Here is a 20,943-nt window from a genome sequence, read left to right as displayed (position 1 = left end):
TGGCTGTGTAGGTTCAATTGGTGTTAGGCCAATTGGACATGAAACTAGACTTATAATGGCACATTTTTGCTGAAGAAACCATGCCCAAAAGACCAAAGCAAGAGGACCAAAAGTTGGCCCCAATCCGGGTACCCTGCAAGCTAATTCTGCAGAATGACCAAATGTAACTGTTCATTTTTCCATAACTCACTGTAGAAATGGTCAACTGACCTGAAATTTTTACAGAAATAAGTTAAGACATAGAAAAACAACTTTCATGAAGAAACCTACCACAAATTATGACCAGAACCTAACCCAAATGGCAGTCACGATCCTTTGTTCATGATCTTTGTAGATTTGGTAGTGCTGATTTTCCAATCCGGCCAGCTGTGGGTTTTGGACCATATCTAGAGTTACAAAACTCCAAATGGAGTGATTCAAAAAATGAAATTCAACTAGACAAAATAAGGAACAACTTTAATGTTTACCATTTCCTCAAATTCCCACTACAACAGTGCCCAATGGAACAGTAAAGTTGGGCTACAAAAACTGAAAATTCTGCTTCCCTTGGTTTAAGCTTAGAAATGGTATTAATGCTTAATGCCAACAAGTTTTAAATGCAAAATGTGGTATGTTGGGAGTGTCAAAACCAATGTACCTATTTTCTATCAAAAAGTCAACATTTTTGTTGACCAATGAGGTGAATAGTGACACAAAAACTTGAAATTCAAAAATTAAAGAATTCAAAAGTATCAAATGCCCTAGTATACCTAACAAGATTGGTTTGGATAGTTTGGCATGCCAATAGGGTTCAGTTAGCAGTACTGCATATGGCAATATGCCATTCTGTGATTTCATGGCTTTTAGCCATTCTGACCTTGTATTGAGATGTGGCCTCGTGCCTAATATTATTCTGACTTGTTAGTTATTACATTTGCCGGAGATACATATGTGACCGATGGTGTGACGGCCCGAGGTACTTGATACCCAGTGCCAGTTTACCCATTTATCCAGTCCAGTCATTTAGTATAGGTTACTTGGGCAACCAAATGAATGAAAGTGGACAAAGTTAACGAAATAAATGGATATACAAATACAAAACAAATAAGACTTATACATTCAATGCATATTTATTTTATGCTATTTTCTTTTATTTTATTATTGCACCACTAAGCATTATTGCTTAGCGCATTGCTTTTGCCACGCGTAGGTTCTGGAGATATAGATCGTGAGCCCAGTAGACCGCAGACTGGGTGAGTCCATCCTGCAGTTCTGCACAGTGTCCGTGTCACCTCAACTTCTGCAGTGCATTGGTAGGACACTAGGTGTCATTTTGGTATTTTGTAACTAAATTTCTATTTTCTCATATGTAAATGAACTTATGTAATGTATTTTGACGTTCATGTAAATAATGAAGATTTATGGTTATGTATGGAAGTAATTTGAGTATTTATTTGTTGTTCATATATGAGTACCCTAAGAAATGATGATTGAGAACTGAAATTGAAAAAAATATTGAGTTTGTGATGAGATATGAATATTGGAAGTGTTTTTAACAGGTTCTGAAGAATTGTTTTCTCCATTTTTAGCTGGTACTCTGCCGGATTTTCTTTAAAATTTTCGGAACCTCAAATAATTTACAATTTCGATAAATGGCTCAAATATATTATATTTCACAAATTATATTCAAAAGCATGAAAAAAAAATTTAATTAAGTTAAAATAGAGTGTGCCGGTACACCGTGGGACATTGCTTACTCGGGTATACTGTACACGGGTAAGGGGTGTCACATCTCTTATAGTAAAGTTTAACAAAGTTTTAACTATCTCAGATTAGAAACAATGTTTATACATAGGAAAAGCCTTTTCTATTAATTTTTAGCTAGCCAGTTACAACTATTTTGATTATAAGTGGCCTAGTATAATGTGTTTTTCCTTAGAAATTAGACATATTCTTGGTTTTTTACATGACAAAGACTTGTCCAACTAAGTTCTTAGCATGGTTTTTTAATGGGTGGAACTATTTCGGCCTTGTTCGAGAAATTTTACTATTACAGATTTAGTAGGGATTTAAACTTTACAAGAAGGAAATGAAGAGTCTTAGAATGGATCCTTTACTCTCATTTTCTTTTACCTTTGGAATTCTATGGATTCTCTTATGGGCCTTTGATGTTAAGGAAGTTTCCAGCTCTTATAATTTTATTTTACAAAGAACTTTCAGAGTTAAATGGTGTCCTCAATTTGACATTAATCAAGGTTGCCAAGACAGTGTTATGAAATGGTTACAACATCATAGAGTCAAAGCTCAATTAGCTTCTACTTTAGATCAAGCAGATTTTTTAACATCAAAGAGTAAGATTCAATCACTTTTAACAGGTGCTAAAAAGCCCGTAAGATTTTAAACAATTGTTAAAGCAAGCTTATTCGAAAGTCTCTGGATCTTTAAAAAAGGATGATGATTTAGATGATGAAATTAACTTTGAACAAAGAATTCTTAATGAAGCAAGATAGGTAAAAGAACCTTATAACACCCCTTACCTGATCTATAATGTAGCTGGACAAGGAATGTTGCATTCTGTGCCAGAGCACCTTATCTTATGTTACTTTATTCATTATTAATTCCCATTCCATTGTATTTTTAATACACAAATCTTAAAGGGAGAAACTGACGGATTTTAGGTTTTATGGAGATTTTGGCTTTTGAATCACTACATTTGCAGTTTTGGAGACTGAGTTATGACATTTTTGCCACAACTGGTCAGGTACCCTGAAATTCAGAATTTCAAGTCAGGTTTGGTTCTGTCAGATTTGCTGACCCAACTTAGTCTAGCAAATTGGTTGAGTTGGAGACAAAACTTGTTAGTAGTATGCCCCAAACCATATCATTTTGTATGTATCTTATACATATTGAAGGAGCGAAAGCATGAAAAACATAAGTTTATACCATTGAATTCAAAAATTTTCACCTAGGGTCACATGCATCATGCAAGATTTATTTTTATCTATTTTATTTCAATGATAAACAACATATTAAAACTCTTTTAATATGTTTTTGGATATGTATTTGCCATTTAAGATTTTAAAATTAATCAGATTAATTTTAGAAGCCTAGATTAAATCAAGAACAAATACATTAACCTCTTGATGTACTACAGTATATTTGCGCCTTTCAGATGTGTCTTCAGGACACCAGATGTTGTCCCTCTAACTTGTCCACACTAAGAACACCTATGGCATCCCTTGAATAGCTTCTAAAGCTTTTTCTATTAATTAGAAAATCAAGTTTTGCCTTTTAAGAGATTAAAGATGTAAACAGGACACTAGAAATAATTTCTAGTATTTTTAATTCAAGAGATTGTTTGCTAATCTCTTGGAATAGGTGAGAGATGAAGAAAAAGAGAGAATGGGAGCTTCAAGGTGGAGGCACAAAGGAGGTTAGCCGCTGGTTGTGTTGTTTTCTTTTCATAAGAACACTTATATAGCTAGGTCAACACATTAAACCCTTGCCACATGTCACCCTCTGATTGGTTCTAGGTTTAATTGACCCAATCACATTGTGCCAAGTGTCAAACCTATATTTAATCTTAATTTTAATCATCTTATGTGATTAAAAACATTTGGCAAGCTTATGTGTAGTGCCATGTATCACCATCTCATGGTGCCACATGTCACCCTGTGAAATGACCAAAATGCCCCTGTGTGTTAATTTTGAGTTCTTAACCCAAAATAATTATTTCTCTTCTTCTAATCAATTTATATCAAATATAAATCAATTAATTAATCTTTATTAATTAATTTCTCATTAATTAAATTCATATTTAAACACTTTAAATATAAATTTAACTTATACTATACATCTAATAATCTAGATTTGGTTTCAAGTCATGCTAGGGACTTTACAATCTAATTGCAAACCAAACCTATTTAATTAATCAATTAAACTCTTTAATTAATTAATTAAATGATATTTAATTAGGTGATAACTTGTGTATATGTGTGACTTACTAGGCTCATCACTAATTGGCAATGAGATATGATATCAACTCTTAATATCATCAGAACTCTTTCTTACCATAAATGATTTCACTAAATCATTTTATGCACCTCATAGACCATGGTTAACACTTAGCATAGCATGCCATGGCTACCCAATTAGTAATAAGGTTTACCTTAAATGAACCTATAATCATATGTTACCATGCACTAGAATCCCTCTGTTATAAAATCCCAACTCAAGTTGGAGTCATGGTTTATGTCAAACTCCATTTGCTATGAATATTATGTTCTCTTTTAATTTCAGTTCTTAATTAAAAAGATTTTTCTCATCAGAAACTCTTTCTGAATAAATCTATCTGTTCTGGCCAGGAACTTGAAACATCAAGAACAATTAAATGAATGTAGGATTTTATCCTTATTTACTTAGAGGAACAGATTCCATCTTGATCAACACCTACCTCCAGATATAACTAGTAGGAGCCAACACATACCCATATACCCATACACAGTACAAGTATGAAAGCAGTATCAAACTCAAACCACCTATATACAAGATAACTGTGCTATCTCAAGTCTAAAGATTATATGCACTGATATGATTTATGACAATGCATTGACAAGAGTAAACTCCATGTGCTTGTCATAAGTGTTACTGGTTCGGCCTACTTTTCATGTATAAGTGCCTATCATGTTTGTTATATGGCATGAGACTCACCATTCCATCTTATTTATATCTCATATAAATAGCTTGGGAACAAACATGAATACAATCTTTCTGGATAAGTCATGTCCTTATTATGAAGTATCCTTGATTGTGAACCTATTTATGATACTTTGTACTAGAAATACTGTCACTCATTTTCTTAACAACTTAAGAATAGAATTTCTAACAAAATATCAATGGACCTTTTCTATTACATATAAATATATTATGTAACAAAAAAAGTAAAAATGCCTTATATTAATAAAAATATGTACAAGATACATACTAAATGATATGCTCTAGGGCATACTACTAACAATCTCTCACTAGCACTAGAGCCATTCATTATAATATCTTAGACCCATCTTCTCAAGATGTCGGTCTAGCCGAGTCTGTGACATAGGCTTAGTGAATGGATCAGCTAGATTTTCAACTGATGTTATTTTCTGTATGGCTACATCGCCTCGCCCAACTATTTCTCTGATAATGTTGTAGTGCCTTTCTATGTGTTTGGATTTCTGGTGAGACCTTGGTTCCTTAGCCTGTATGACTGCTCCATTGTTGTCACAGTGTAGTGGAACTGCTGACTCAATGGAAGGAACTACTGCAAGTTCTGTCATGAACTTCTTTATCCAAACAGCTTCCTTTGTAGCATCTGATGCAGCAATATACTCAGCCTTAGCAGTGGAATCTACAGTCGTACTCTGTTTGGAACTCTTCCAACTGACTGCACCTCCATTACAAATGAACACATACCCAGAGGTAGACTTTCTATCATCGATATCTGATTGGAAATCAGAATCAGTATAACCATCTAATTGCAAGTCTCCACCTCCATAAATTAAGAATAAATCCTTAGTTCTTCTCAAGTACTTAAGAATATTCTTGATAGCTATCCAGTGTTCCAAACCTGGATTGGATTGATACTTGCTAGTCAAACTAACAGCATATGTGATATCCGGCCTAGTACACAACATTGCATACATTAAACTTTCAATAGCCGAAGCATATGGAATCCTAGCCATCTTATCTCTTTCTTCAGGTGTCTTTGGAGACATCTCTTTAGAAAGGTGGATACCATGTCTCACTGGTAACAATCCTCTCTTGGAATCAAGCATGTTAAACCTCTTTAACACCTCTTCCAAGTATAGACTTTGGGATAAACCAATTATTCTTTTCGCTATATCTCTATAGATGCTAATCCCAAGAATATAGGTTGCCTCCCCTAAGTCTTTCATGGAGAATGTATTTGATAACCATACCTTTATAGTTGTCAACATACCTGTGTCATTACCCATCAACAGTATATCATCCACATATAAGACAAGAAAAGTGATAGCACTGTTACTAATCTTCTTATATACACATGGCTCATCCTCATTTTTGATAAAACCAAATGATTTAATGGCTCCATCAAAACAGATGTTCCAACTCCTCGAAGCTTGCTTCAACCCATAAATGGATCGCTTCAGCTTGCATACCTTGGAACCATCTTGGGATTTAAAACTCCTAGGTCGTTCTATGAAAATGTTTTCTTTAATGTATCCATTGAGAAAAGTTGTTTTGATATCCATCTATCAAATCTCATAATCATAGTATGCAGCTATTGCTTATAGAATCCTAATTGATTTAAGCATGGAATCAGGCGAGAAAGTCTCCTCATAGTCAATTCCTTGCCTTTGGCGAAACCCTTTCGCTACTAGCCTTGCCTTATAGGTCTCTACCTTTACATCAGAACCAATCTTCTTCTTGAAAACCCATTTGTTCCCTATAGGTACAATACCTTCAGGTGGGTCAACAAGATCCCAAACTTGATTCTTATACATGAAATCAATCTCAAATGTCATAGCATCAATCCATTTTGAAGAGTCTATATCTGATATAGCTTCTTCATAGGTAAGTGGATCATCTCCATGATCTACTTCTTCATGAGTAGACAACTCTTGTTCTTCTTCATGAAGGAAACCATATCTCACTGGTGGGTGAGATACCCTGGTTGTTCTACGAGAAATAGCTGTAGATGTTTCATCAACGGGTGTAGGTTTACTAGATGGATCTATATCCATTTGATCTGTTGATTGGTTAGAATTCTCCAATTCTAACTCTATTTGCCTTCCGTTGCCTCCTTCTTGAACAAACTGTTGTTCAAGAAATGTGGCATCTCTACTTATCACAACCTTTTATAAAGTAGGCAAATAAAAATAATATCTAAAACTATCTTTTGGATATCTAACAAATCGACCCTTTTCTGATCTGGTTTCCAATTTATCAGTGTTCAACTTTTTGATATAAGTTGGACAACCCCAAATCTTAACATGCTTAAGACTTGGTTTTCTTCCATGCCATATCTCATAAGGTGAGGAAGAAACTGATTTTGATGGAATCCTATTTAGAATATACAAAGCTGATTCTAATGCAAATTCACAAAAGGAGATTGGCATATCAGTATAGCTCATCATACTACGTACTGTATTCAATAGGGTATGATTTCTCCTTTCAGATATACCATTCAGCTGTGGTATCCCTAGAGGAGTCAGCTGGGAAACAATGCCATGCTCTCTCAAGTATTCATCAAATTCAGTACTCAAATATTCACCTCCACAATCTGATCGAAGAGCTTTAATACTCTTTCCTATTTGATTTTCTACTTCAGATTTAAATTCTTTGAACTTTTTAAAGGATTCATATTTGTATTTCATCAAACACAAATACCCAAACCTTGATTTATCATCAGTAAAGGTAATAAAGTAATAAAAACTGCGGTCTATGAGATGACTGAAATGATTTAGAGAAATCATTTACGGTAAGAAAGAGTTCTAATGATATTAAGAGTTAATATCATTTCTCATTGCCAATAAGTAATGAGCCTAGTAAGTCAGACATCTACACAAGCTAATCACCATTTAAAATGTGATTTAATTGATTAATTAAAGAGTTTAATTAATTAATTAAAGATGTTTGATTTTAAATAAGATTGCAAAGTCCCTCGCATGACTTGAAAACAAATCTAGGTTATTGGATGTATAGTATAAATTAAATTTATATTTAATTTGATTAAATATGAATTTAATTATGAGAAATTAATTAATGGAGATTAATTAATTAATTAATTTATATTTGATATAAATTAATTTAAAGAGAAGAAATTATAATTTTGGGTTGAGAACTCAAATTAAAAAGTAAGGGCAAATTGGTCTTTTCACATTGTGACATATGGCATCATGAGATGGTGACACAGGGCACCATATGATCTTGCCACTTGTCTTCCTATGATGGAAGACCACATGTCATGATTTAAATGGAGCTTGACACTTGGCTTCATAGGATTAAATCAAATAATAACAAGATGGGATCTTGTGATGACATGGCAAGGGAGTTAGGGTTTAACCTAAGTATATAAAGAACAGTTATAAAGAAAAATTAGCCACTCTCTCTTTTTCTCTCAAGTGGGACGGCAACATGGTGTCTCCCTCTCCTCTTCAATTTCTCAATTGATTCAAAGGGAAAAACTTAAATTTCCTCTTGAATTAAATTATTAGAAAGTGTTTCTAACACCCAATATATTCATACAACCTTCACAAAGCATAAACCCCATCTCAAAATTAGTTGACAAGGCTTGAGAAGCCAATCTAGGGGCTGCCATTGCAACTTTGGTGTGTGCTAGTGGTGGACAAACTAGAGGGACAACATTTGAGGTCCTCAGTACATCCTAAGAGGCTTCAATTGTGCATCAAGAGGTTAGTACCTAAAAATCCCTCTTTTAGTTAGGGTCTAATTGAATTAAATGTTAATTCATAATCTTTAATGGCAAATGAAATTTTAATGCATGCTAAAATATGTTTTGATATGCAATTGGGCATTAGAAATTGATTAGGATCACAGGACACTTGGTATGGTACATGTAACCTTAGAAATAATTTTTGAAATTCAAGGTTCTAATGCCCTGTATTCACACTTCCACTCTTTCAATTGGTATCAGAGCCATTATATTTTCCATTAAGATTGTTTATGAGATTTAATTGTGTGATTGAATCAAATTTGGATTGATCAAAATCTGGTTGGGTGCTCAAGAGGGGCGGCTTGAATGAGAAACACGCCCCAAAGGTGTGTTTGAAGTTTGGGCTTGGTTTTTGGGCCCATTATGTAATTATTGTGTATTTTGAGGCCTATAATTTAGCCCATACCAAATTAAATTGTTTAATTAGGAATTTTAATCACACAACTAATTTTTGAAAGTTGTTTTCAAGGTATTAAATTTGGAAAAAGGTTTCTAAATTTAAAATTATTTGAATGAGATTCAAATTTAATTTTGGTTGAATATGTGATATTCAATTTAATTTTTTTATTTTTATATTTTATTTAATTATTAAATTTTAATATGCATGATGGATGATCATGGACAATAAAAGACCAATATGATTGGATTTATTTCTTTTATTCTTCTTTGGGATGTAAAATAATTAATTTTATTTTAGTGGCATGTATTATAAATGTTGTAATAATTTGGGTTGTAATTTCATTTATTTGAGGACTTTAAAGTCCATATTCTTTTAAACTTGCCTTGGTATGCCAAGGATTACAATGTAATTGGATTGCAAGAAGATTAAGGAGGTCAAGAGCATTGGTGGGACTAGTGGAAGGAAATCAAGATCAAGTATTGATTATGTACTCCTTCAGCAACTCTTGTAAAATGAATGAATGAAATATACCTGGGAATGCCCTGATTCAATTCTTGGTGGCTCAGAATTGAATCTCTTAAAAAGTCCATAATCATACCATATTATTTGTTTATCCATGTACGCATGAGATGTATGTGAATGTATGCAAGTATATGATATATGCATGCTAATTGGATAATGTGCAAAGTGAGACCATAATAGTAATTTAGTCGACCACAAAATCTTCCAAGCAAATGATTAAGTTGGAAATGGTATAATTAAAGTAATTATATCATGGCCTTCCATTGAGGCAATTATTTTAAGAAATTTTAAATACTTGCATGTGATGCATTTATTTAAGAGATTTTCTTAAGAATAATCATTAAGCATAAGATGTTATAAATATGTAAATAGTTGGTGGCCAATAATGGATGTGCATGAGGACATTAAAATTATTTGCATGTTTATTGGCTCAATGGGATTAACTTAACTAATGCAAGATAAATCAATAACAGATGTGCCCGAGATTTTGAGCATTAGGGGCTAAATAAATTATTGAACCTCACATGAGATGTGATGGGCAAGGAGTTGCTCACATATAGTTTATTGTAATTCCAATAATGGATGTGCCTAAGGATGATCAATAAGACAATATGAATTCAATCACTCACTAGAAATCCATCCAATTAGGATTTTCGTTTCCTACTTTGGAAGTGTAAGATTCGCCAAGTTAGTGGGAGGACCAATTTGATTAAAAGATCATAATCATTTTTGTTAATTACTTGATACATTTACTAATTAATCTAGTTATTTTCTGCAGTTAATTTTCTGATAATAAAGAGCACACAACAACCACCACCATCCAATATCCTTGCGAGCATACTTGATCACAATAGGTTGACAGGACATAATCTTTCTGATTGGCTCAGAAATTTAAAACTTGTCCTGAACCTAGAATGTATTAGATATGTTTTAGACTCAAAGGTTCCTGGTCCCTTACCTCTAGAGGCCACTTAAGAGGAACTAGACGCTTTGGACAAGTGGAAGGAGCATGATATGAGAGCCAAATATTACATGCTTGCTTCTATGACTAATGAGTTACAAAAGCAGCATGAAAATATGCAGAATGCAAGTGAGATCCTTCTTCACTTACAAGAGTTGTATGGTGAGCACAGTAGGAATGCTAGGTATAAGATATCTAGACAACTATTCTACATGAGGATGTCTGAGGGACAAAATGTAGGAGATCATGTCCACAAGATGATTCGGCTTATTGAGCAGCTAGAACATCTTGATTTTCACATGAATTTCCAACTGTAGACGGATCTAATCCTTCAGTCCCTGCCCGAGTCATTTGGGAATTTTGTGACAAGTTTCCATATGACAAAGCAAGAGTATACTTTGGTTGGGTTACTTAACATACTAATTATTGCCTAAAAGAATATGCTGGACAATAAAGGAAAAGAGGTGGCTTTGATTTTATCTTCTTCTTCTGCTGAAAAGTCCAAAAAGAATAAGGGTAATAAGAATAAGAAACCTCAAATTCCTAGACCTTCCAAGAAGATAGCTAAACAGAAGGGCAAAACCGAAGCTGACAAAGGTAAGGGACATTGTTTCCACTGCCAGAAGGATGAGCACTGGAAAAGGAACTGCCCAGAGTATCTTACTTCTCTAAAGGACAAGAAGGATAGACCTTCAGAAAGTATGTTTGTGTCTTGTTATTTAGATTTTGATGATACTCATAGTTCGTCTACAGCTTGGGTTTTAGATACTGGTGCTAGTTTTCATATTACTTTTGATACGTAGGAACTAGTAAGTAGTAGCAACTTGCAGTCACGAGATATTAGACTCCGGGTTGGCAATGGCTCAACTGTTGAAGCTTTAGCCATGGGATTTAAATCTTTATACATAAATGGACATGTTTTGTATTTAAATAATGTTTTGCATGTACCTGATGCTTTTAAGCACATCATTTCTATATCTAGTTTAACTAGAAATGACTATGAATTTCAATTCACAAATGATGTTTGCAATATTTATTTTGGAAATAAATATGTTGGCTCGGGTTATATGCATGATGGGATTTATTATTTAGATAATAATGTTAAATACAAATCTAATGCAAGCAATCTAAATGAATGTAATGCCATGATGAAAATCAACTCAAGGTCAAAATATATTTGGCACTTAAGATTAGGTCATGTTGCAGAAGATAGGATTGCAAAGCTAGAAAAAATGGGGATTTTATCTTCATTGGGTTCTGAACCTACTCCAACTTGTGAATCCTGCTTTCAAGGTAAAATGACTAGATCACCTTTTGTTGGACAAGGGTTAAGAGCTGAAAATATTTTGGAATTGATAGATAGTGATGTATGTGGTCCATTTTAGGAAATGGCTAGAGGCGGTTTTCATTACTTTATTACCTTTGCTGATGATAAATCAAGGTTTGGGTATTTGTATTTAATGAAATACAAACATGAATCCTTTAAAAAGTTCAAAGAATTTAAATGTGAAGTAGAAAATCAAATAAGAAAAAGTATTAAAACTCTTCGATCAAATCGTGGAGGTGAATACTTAAGTACTGAATTTGATGAATATTTGAAAGAGCATGGCATTGTCTCCCAACTGACTCCTTCAGGAATGCCACAACTGAATGGTGTATCTGAAAGGAGAAATCGTACCCTATTAGATATGGTACATAGTATGATGAGCTATACTGATATGCCCCCTTTTGGGGATTTGCATTAGAATTAGCTTTGCATATTCTGAATAGGATTTCATCAAAATCAGTCTCTTCCACACCTTATGAGATATGGCATGGAAGAAAATCGAGTCTTAAGCATGTTAAGATTTGGGGTTGTCCAGCTTATATTAATGTAACACCCTCCCGGTAGCAACTCCGTACATTCTACTGTTTCGGTGACCGGTGTCGGTCCGGACAGCTAGAACGTCCGGAAAAATATTTAAACTAAATTCAGGAACCATAATTAACTCAAATATTAATAATAAAAATTTACTAAAAATTTTAGAAATAAAATACAACCAAGTTAAATGAGCCGGTGCCCAAGCGAAGGGTAATCAGAGGGAAGTTGCGGTTCTCGCAACGAGGAGCCTTAGACCCGGGGGAAAAATTATAAAATAATTTTTGGGACTCCAGAAAAGGGTTATTGAGGTTCCCATGGCATTAGAATGCCAAGAAAATACCTAGAAAATTTTTTCAATCGGTACAGCCAATTTTGACCCGTTAAGCCAAATGGAGGGCATTTTGGTCATTTCGCCTTTGGAGGTGATTTTTGACCGACTTGTCCAGTTAAGTAAATAATTATTATGAACTAAAATATGAATTAATATTGATGAAAAATGAATTGAAAGTTAGTAGTGATGAAAAGAAAAGAAAAATACAATATATGCAAATTATGACATCAATGTGATGTCATTTAAAATTGGCCACAAATCACATTTAAACTATCATTTATCTAACTAATAAAAGAGGTAAATAAAGACCAAAGGAAAATAAAAAAATGTGGGCAGCCATCTCCTTCTCCATTTCAGCCACACCATAGCCAAGAAGCAAACCTCCATTTTTCTTCCTCACTCAAGCTTTAAGATCTCTCAAGCCTCACCCCAAAACCCTAAGTTATCTTCACAAAAATTAATCTACACACCCTAAGCAAGCTCTAGGCAGCCACAAAGAAGAGGAATTCTAGAGTTTTCACAAGCTCAATAAGTTGAGCCAAGAGGTTAGTGCTATACTTTCACTCTCACTCCTTTAATCCTTGTTAGAGCATCATTTTAAGTTAAGAAATTGTAAGAAAATGAAGTAAATTATATATGTTAGGGCATCTTCAAATTTTCGGCAGCCCTAAGGAAGGATGAGTTTGATTGTTTAAATGAATTTAGAGTGGATAGAAATGATGTTTAAGGTATGAATATGCATGGATGTTGAACTAGTGTGCTAATTGAGGTTTATGGGTAAATTGAATTGGACATTAGGGTTTTGAGAAGTAAAAAATTGAATTGGCTTATCAAACTGTTAAAGAACACTCTAATGGTCAATAAGTGACCATTTGAGGTATGTTGACCATAAATTTGACTGAAAAATAGTATGGCAAAGTAAAGGTGTAATCTGCCCTAGGACAGCAGCAATGGACTGAAATTTCAGTCCAATTACACAGCCATAACTTTGGTTGTGTTAGTCCAATTGGTGTTTGGCCAATTGGACATGAAACTAGGCTTACAATGGCACATTTTTTCTGAAGAAACTATGCCCAAAAGACCAAATCAAGAGGACCAAAACTTGGCCCCAATCCGGATACCCTGCAACTGATTCTGCAGAATTGACCAAATGAACAATAACTGTTCATTTGGCCATAACTCACTGTAGATATGGTCAATTGACCTGAAATTTTTACAGCAACAAGTTAAGACATAGACAAACAACTTTCATGAAGGAATCTCCCCCAAATTATGGCCAGAACCTAACCCAAATGGCAGTGGCAGTCACTGTTCATGTTACTGTAGATATGGTAATTTCTGCAGAATGGAAATCCGGCCAGCTGTGGGTTTTGGACCATATCTGGAGCTACAAAACTCCAAATGGAGTGATTCAAAAAAGGAAATTTAACTAGACAAAATAAGGAACAACTTTCATGTTTTCCATTTCTTCAAATTTCCACTGTAACAGTGTTTAATGGAACAGTGAACTTAGACTCAAAAACTGAAATTTTCTACCCTCTTGGTCTTAAGTTAGAAATGGTAATGGTGACCAATTCTAACAAGTTTTAAATGTAAAATGTGGTATGTTGAGAGTGCCAAAGTCAATGTACATATTTTCTATCCAAAAGTCAACATTTTTGTTGACCAATGAGGTGAATAGTGACACCAAAACTTGAAATGCACAAATTGAAGAATTTAAAAGTTTCAAATGCCCTAGTATACCTAACATGATTGGTTTGAATAGTTTGGCATGCCAATAGGGTTCGGTTAGCAGTACTGCACATGGCAATATGCAATTCTGTGATTTCATGGCTTTTAGCCATTCTGACTTTGCATTGAGAATTGGCCTTGTGCCTGAGATTATTTACAGCTTGGTAGCTGTTCTGTTGCACATCGGGAGATGCATATGTGACCGATGGTGTGACGGCCCGAGGTACTAGATACCCAGTGCCAGTTTACCCGTTATTCAGTCCAGTCGTCTAGTGTAGGTTACTTGGGGCAACCCAATGAATAAAAGTGAACAAAGTAAATGATATACAAATACCAAATAAATAAAACGTACACATTCACTACACATTTAATTTCTTGCTATTTTCTTTTATTATATTATTGCACCACTAAGCATTATTGCTTAGCGCGTTGCTTTTGCCACGCGTAGGTACTGGAGATACAGATCGTGTGTCCAGTAGACCACAGACTGGGTGAGTCCATCCTGCAGCTCTGCACAGTGTCCGTGTCACCTCAACTTTTGCAGTGCATTGGTAGGACACTAGGTGTCATTTTGACATTTTGTAACTTAATTTTGATTTTCTCATATGTAATTAAACTTATGTAATGTATATTGAGGTTTATGTAAATTATGAAAATTGTATTTGTGAATGGAAAAGTAAATGGTTATTTATGAATTATATGTGATCATCACATGTGGTGGATGGTTGAGAATTGAAATTGAAATGTGAGATCTTGATATTGAGTTTTGTGATGATATTGGAGTTGAGAATGAATGAATTTGTTTATTGGAAGTGTTTTTCACAGGTTCCGAAGAACTGTTCTCTCCATTTTTAGCCGGTACTCTGCCGGATTTTCTTTAAACTTTACAGAACCTCAAATAAATTATGATTTCAATAAATGACTTAAATGAGTTATATTTTACAAGTTATATTCAAAATTATGATGAAAATTAATTAGGGTATATTAGAGTGTGCCGGTACACCGTGTGACATTACTTACTCGGGTATACTGTACACGGGTACGGGGTGTCACAATTAAAAAGCTGAACACTGATAAATTGAAAACCAGATCAGAAAAAAGGTCGATTTGTTGGATATCTAAAAGAGAGTTTTGGATATTATTTTTATTTGCCTACATCACAAAAAGTTATGGTAAGTAGAGATGCTATATTTCTTGAACAACAGTTTATTCAAGAAGGTGGCAAAGGAAGGAAAATAGAGTTAGAATTGGAAAATTTTGACCAACCAATAGATCAAATGGATATAGATCCATCTAGTTAACCTACACCTATTGAAGAAACAGCTACAGTAATTCCTGCAGATCGACTAGGATATCTCACCCACCTATGAGATATGGTTTTCTTCATGAACATTAATAAGAGTTGTTTACTCATGAAGAAATAGATCATGGAGATGATCCTCTTATCTATGAAGAAGCTATATCAGATATAGATTCTTCAAAATGGATTGAAGCTATGAAATCCGAAAATGATTCCATGCATAAGAACCAAGTTTGGGACCTTATTGACCCACCTGAAGGTATTGTACCTATAGGGAATAAATGGGTTTTCAAGAAGAAAACTAGTTCTAATGGAAAGGTAGAGACCTATAAAGTAAAGCTAGTAGTGAAAGGGTTTAATCAAAGGCAAGGAATCGACTATGAGGAGACTTTCTCGCCTGTTGCTATGATTAAATCAATTAGGATTCTATTAGCAATAGCTGCATACTATGATTATGAGATTTGGCAGATGGATGTCAAAATAGCTTTTCTCAATGGATACATTGATGAAAACATTTTCATGGAACAACCTAGGGGTTTTGAATCCCAAGATAGTTCCAAGGTGTGCAAGCTAAAGTGATCCATTTATGGGTTAAAACAAGCTTCGAGGAGTTGGAACATCCGTTTTGATGAAGCCATTAAGTCATTTGGTTTTATAAAAAATGAGGATGAACCATGTGTATATAAGAAGGTTAGTTATAGTACTATCACTTTCCTTGTCTTATATATGGATGACATTCTGTTGAAAGGTAATGACATAGGTATATTGACAACTATCAAGGTATGGTTGTCAAATACATTCTCCATAAAAGACTTAGGGGAGGCAACCCATATTCTTAGAATTCGCATCTATAGAGATAGAGCGAAAAAAAAAATTGGTTTATCCCAAAGTCTATACTTGGAAAAGGTGTTAAAGAGGTTTAACATGCTTGATTCCAAGAGAGGATTGTTACCAGTGAGACATGGTATCCATTTTTCTAAAGAGATGTCTCCAAAGATACTAGAAGAAAGAGATAAAATGGCCAGGATTCCATATGCTTTGGCTATTAGAAGTTTAATGTATGTAATATTGTGTACTAGGCCGGATATTGCATATGCTTTTAGTTTGACTAATAGGTTTCAATCCAATCCAGATTTGGAACACTGGATAGCTGTCAAGAATATCCTTAAGTACTTGAGGAAAACTAAGGATTTATTCTTGATTTATGGAGGTGGTGACTTGCAGTTGGATGGTTATACTGATTCTGATTTTCAATCAGACATCGATGATAGAAAGTCTACCTCTGGGTGTTCATTTGTAATGGAGTTGCAATTAGTTAGAAGAGTTCCAAACAGAGTACAACTGCTAATTCCACTACAGAGGACGAGTACATTGCTGCATCAGATGCTGTAAAAGAGGCTGTTTGGATAAAGAAGTTCGTGATAGAACTTGCAGTAGTTCCTTACATTGAGTTAGCAGTTCCTCTCTACTATGACAACAATGGAGCGGTCATACAGGCTAAGGAACCCTGGTCTCACTAAAAATCTAAACACAGAAAGGCGCTAGCACATTATCAGAGAGATAGTTGGGCGAGACGATGTAGCCATGCAGAAAATAGCATCAGTCGAAAATCCAATTGATCTATTCACAAAGCCTATGTCACAAACTCAGTTAGACCGATATCTTGAGAAGATGGGTCTAAGATATTGTAATGAATGGCTCTAGTGCTAGTGGGAGATTGTTAGTAGTATGTCCTAGAGCATATCATTTTGTATGTATCTTGTACATATTTTATTAATAAAAGACAATTTTACTTTTTCATTTACATAATATATTTATGTGTAATAGCAAAGGTCCATTGATATTTTGTTACAAATTCTATTCTTAAGTTGTTAAGAATATGAGTGACAGTATTTCTAGCACAAAATATCATAAATTGGTTCATAATCGAGGATACTTCACAAAGGACATGACTTATCCAGAAAGATTGTAATCATGTTTATTCCCAAGGTATTTATATGAGATATAAATAAAATAGAGTGGTGAGTCGCATGCGACATAACAAACATGATAGGCACTTATACATGATAAGTAGGCCGAATCAGTGACACATATGACAAGCACATGGAGTTTACTCTTGTCAATGCATTGTCATATATCACATCAGTGTATAAAATCTTTATACTAGTGATAACATAGTTATCTTGTATATAGGTGGTTTGAGTCTGATACTGCTTTCATACTTGTACTGTGTATGGGTATATAGGCATGTGTTGGCTCCCCCTAGTTATATATGGAGATAGGTATTGATCAAGATAGAATCTGTTACCCTAAGTAAATAGGGACAAAATCCTATGTTCATTTAATTGTTTTTGATGTTTCAAGTTCCTAGCCAAGATAGATAGATTTAGTCAGAAAAGAGTTTCTGACAAGAAAATCTAATTAATCAATAACTGGAATTAAAAGAGAACATAATGTTCTTAGCAAATGGGGTTTGACATTAACCATGAATCCAACTCGAATTGGGATTTTGTAACGGAGAGATTTTAATGCATGGTAACATATGATTAAAGGTTCATTTAAGGTATTCCTTATAATTGATTGGGTGGCTATGGCATACTATGCTAGGTGTTAACCATGGTCTATGAGATGCCTGAAATGATTTAGAGAAATCATTTATGGTAAGAAAGAGTTCTAATGATATTAAAAGTTAATATCATTTCTCATTGCCAGTAAGTAATGAGCCTAATAAGTCAGACATCTACGCAAGCTAATCACCATTTAAAATGTGATTAAATTGATTAATTAAAGAGTTTAATTAATTAATTAAAGAGGTTTGGTTTGCAATAAGATTGCAAAGTCCCTAGCATGACTTGAAACCAAATCTAGGTTATTGGATGTATAGTATAAATTAAATTTATATTTAATTTGATTAAATATGAATTTAATTATGAGAAATTAATTAATATAAATTAATTTATTTATTTATTTATATTTGATATAAATTGATTTAAAGAGGGGAAATTATAATTTTGGGTTGAGAACTCAAATTAAAAAGTAAGGGCAAATTGGTCTTTTCACATGGAGACATGTGGCACCATGAGATGGTGACACATGGCCCCATATGATCTTGCCACTTGTCTTCCTCTGATGGAACACCACATGTCATAATTTAAATGGAGCTTGACACTTGGCTTCATAGGATTAAATCAAATAATAATAAGATGAGATCTTGTGATGACATGTGGCAAGGGAGTTAGGATTTAACCTAAGTATATAAAGAACGATTATAAAGAAAAATCAGCCACTCTCTCTTTTTCTCTCAAATGGGATGGCAACATGGTGCCTCCCTCTCCTCTTCAATTTCTCAATTGATTTAAAGGGAAAAACTTAGATTTCCTCTTGAATTAAATTATTAGAAAGTATTTCTAACACCCAATACATTCATACAACCTTCACAAAGCATAAACTCCATCTCAAAATTAGTTGACAAGGCTTGAGAAGCCAATCTAGGGACTGCCATTGCAACTTTGGTGTGTGTTTGTGGTGGACAAACTAGAGGGACAACATTTGAGGTCCTAAGTACATCCTAAGAGGCTTCAATTGTGCATCAAGAGGTTAGTACCTAACAATCCCTCTTTTAGTTAGGGTTTAATTAAATTAAATGTTAATTCATAATCTTTAATGACAAATGAAATTTTAATGCATGCTAAAATATATTTTGGTATGCAATTGAGCATTGGAAATTGATTAGGATCATAAGACACTTGGTATGGTGCATGTAACCTTAGAAATAATTTTTAAAATTCAAGGTTCTAATGCCCTTTATTCACGCTTCCACTCCTTTAAAACTAGGCTCTGAGTTCTTCCTAAGAAATGTTCTCCTATGTCTTATCTTTCCATTGGTTCAAGAATCAACTCATTTGGAGCTTCCTACAATAAGTTATGCCATATGAACATTTACTGTTTACATGGTCATTTTTCCAGGTCCAGCATTTGGTATTCGAATTCAAGCCAATTTTAGGGCATTCTAATAACAGTTTTTGGGCAGGGTCTCTTCATTAAAAATGTGGTATTATGTCCTAAGTTTCATCTTCAATTAGTCTCACACCAATTGGAGTAATGTGGCTCTACTTATGCTCATTTAAATACACTAGACTCATAGGTCTAGAATTTCCTACACAAAAATTTCACTTCCAAATCTTTAATTCCTCCCAACTACAAACTTCAAATTACATTCAATACACTTCAAATGGTCCATAATTAACTTCAGCAATGTAAATTTCATACCACAACACAAAATCTCCAAATTTGGTTCAAAACCCCAACTTTCAATTTCTTAAATTCACACTAAACATGTAATTCAAGTTATAGTTCATATATACTCATCACATACCATCACTAAGCAACTTTAAGATAATTAAAACCATCAAACTCTAACTTTCCCCATGGTTACTGAAGTATAGGTTCTCCATATACTCATCATATTCTTTCAATTTCATACAATTTCAACTCATTTCTACATGCTATAAATGATTAAGGAAGAAAGGTAGTTAGAATCTTGCGCTAACCTTGTTTGACCCAAGTTTGACCTTGCCTAAGCTTCAATTTCTTCCCTTCTTGTTGCAACTAGTCTCTTTACCAAGATGAAAGATTAAGTTTTAGTGAAGGGGCTATGGGGTTTTATGGTAGAAATCATAGGAAATTTGAAGCTAGAAGAAGAATCAATGGTGGATGGCCATGGAAGATAAGATTCGGCCAAGGAGAAGAAATAGGAAGAAGATAATGTTTTTCTTTAAATGTTTTTGTCTTATACTAAGTATTTATCCATGTGTTAATTTTTAATTATTAATTATAATTATTTAATTTTTTTAACTTTTACATTAATTCCTTCTATGTCCCTTTACAAATTTCCATACTTCTTCATATTTTTAATCCATTTTCAAAATTTTAATCACTCACATTTTAATAAAAATTTAGGTCAAAAGTCAACTCTAGATGTCAAATGACCAAAATGCCCCTCATCGGGTCATAGTCAATCTTTTTTTATAATACCGATTAAGTCCATAACCCAATGGTCACTTTGATTTTTTTATACTGCTTATTTCATTTTATTTTCATTTTAATTTTGGTCCTCAAATTGGCTTTGAATAATACTGTTCACTAACTGAATGTGGCACTATTCAGAGCGCAGAAGTCTAGGACATTACAAACCTAGTGGATTTATATAGCAAAATAAGGATGATTGCTACGGTTTCTTTAGAAGCTGAACTTAAAGCATTTGTCTCATCTTTTTACAGCTCCAGTATCATTATTTTTCTCATTATAATCAATATCTTCAGCTAGTTCAAAAGACTTTTCTCATTTTGTGTCGGCATCTGTATTATTAATATTAAAGTCAAA

At 33.8% G+C, this 20,943-nt stretch overlaps 1 long non-coding RNA gene across 1 annotated transcript in view; it reads right to left on the bottom strand.

Annotated features, from left to right (window-relative positions):
* LOC131178522 (uncharacterized) overlaps window positions 1–20,288 on the bottom strand; it is a 28,884-nt gene extending 8,596 nt beyond the window's left edge. Inside the window, exon 1 of the long non-coding RNA XR_009147442.1 lies at window positions 20,112–20,288. This is a non-coding gene — a long non-coding RNA (uncharacterized LOC131178522). The remainder of the gene's footprint in view (window positions 1–20,111) is intronic.
* Between the last annotated feature and the right edge of the window lie 655 nt (window positions 20,289–20,943).

Source organism: Hevea brasiliensis, chromosome 3 (genome assembly GCF_030052815.1).
Source record: "Hevea brasiliensis isolate MT/VB/25A 57/8 chromosome 3, ASM3005281v1, whole genome shotgun sequence".
In the NCBI taxonomy this organism is placed as follows: Eukaryota; Viridiplantae; Streptophyta; class Magnoliopsida; order Malpighiales; family Euphorbiaceae; genus Hevea; species Hevea brasiliensis.
The sequence above is the reverse complement of the archived record's forward strand: the minus strand, read 5'-3'. Positions and strand labels throughout refer to the sequence as shown.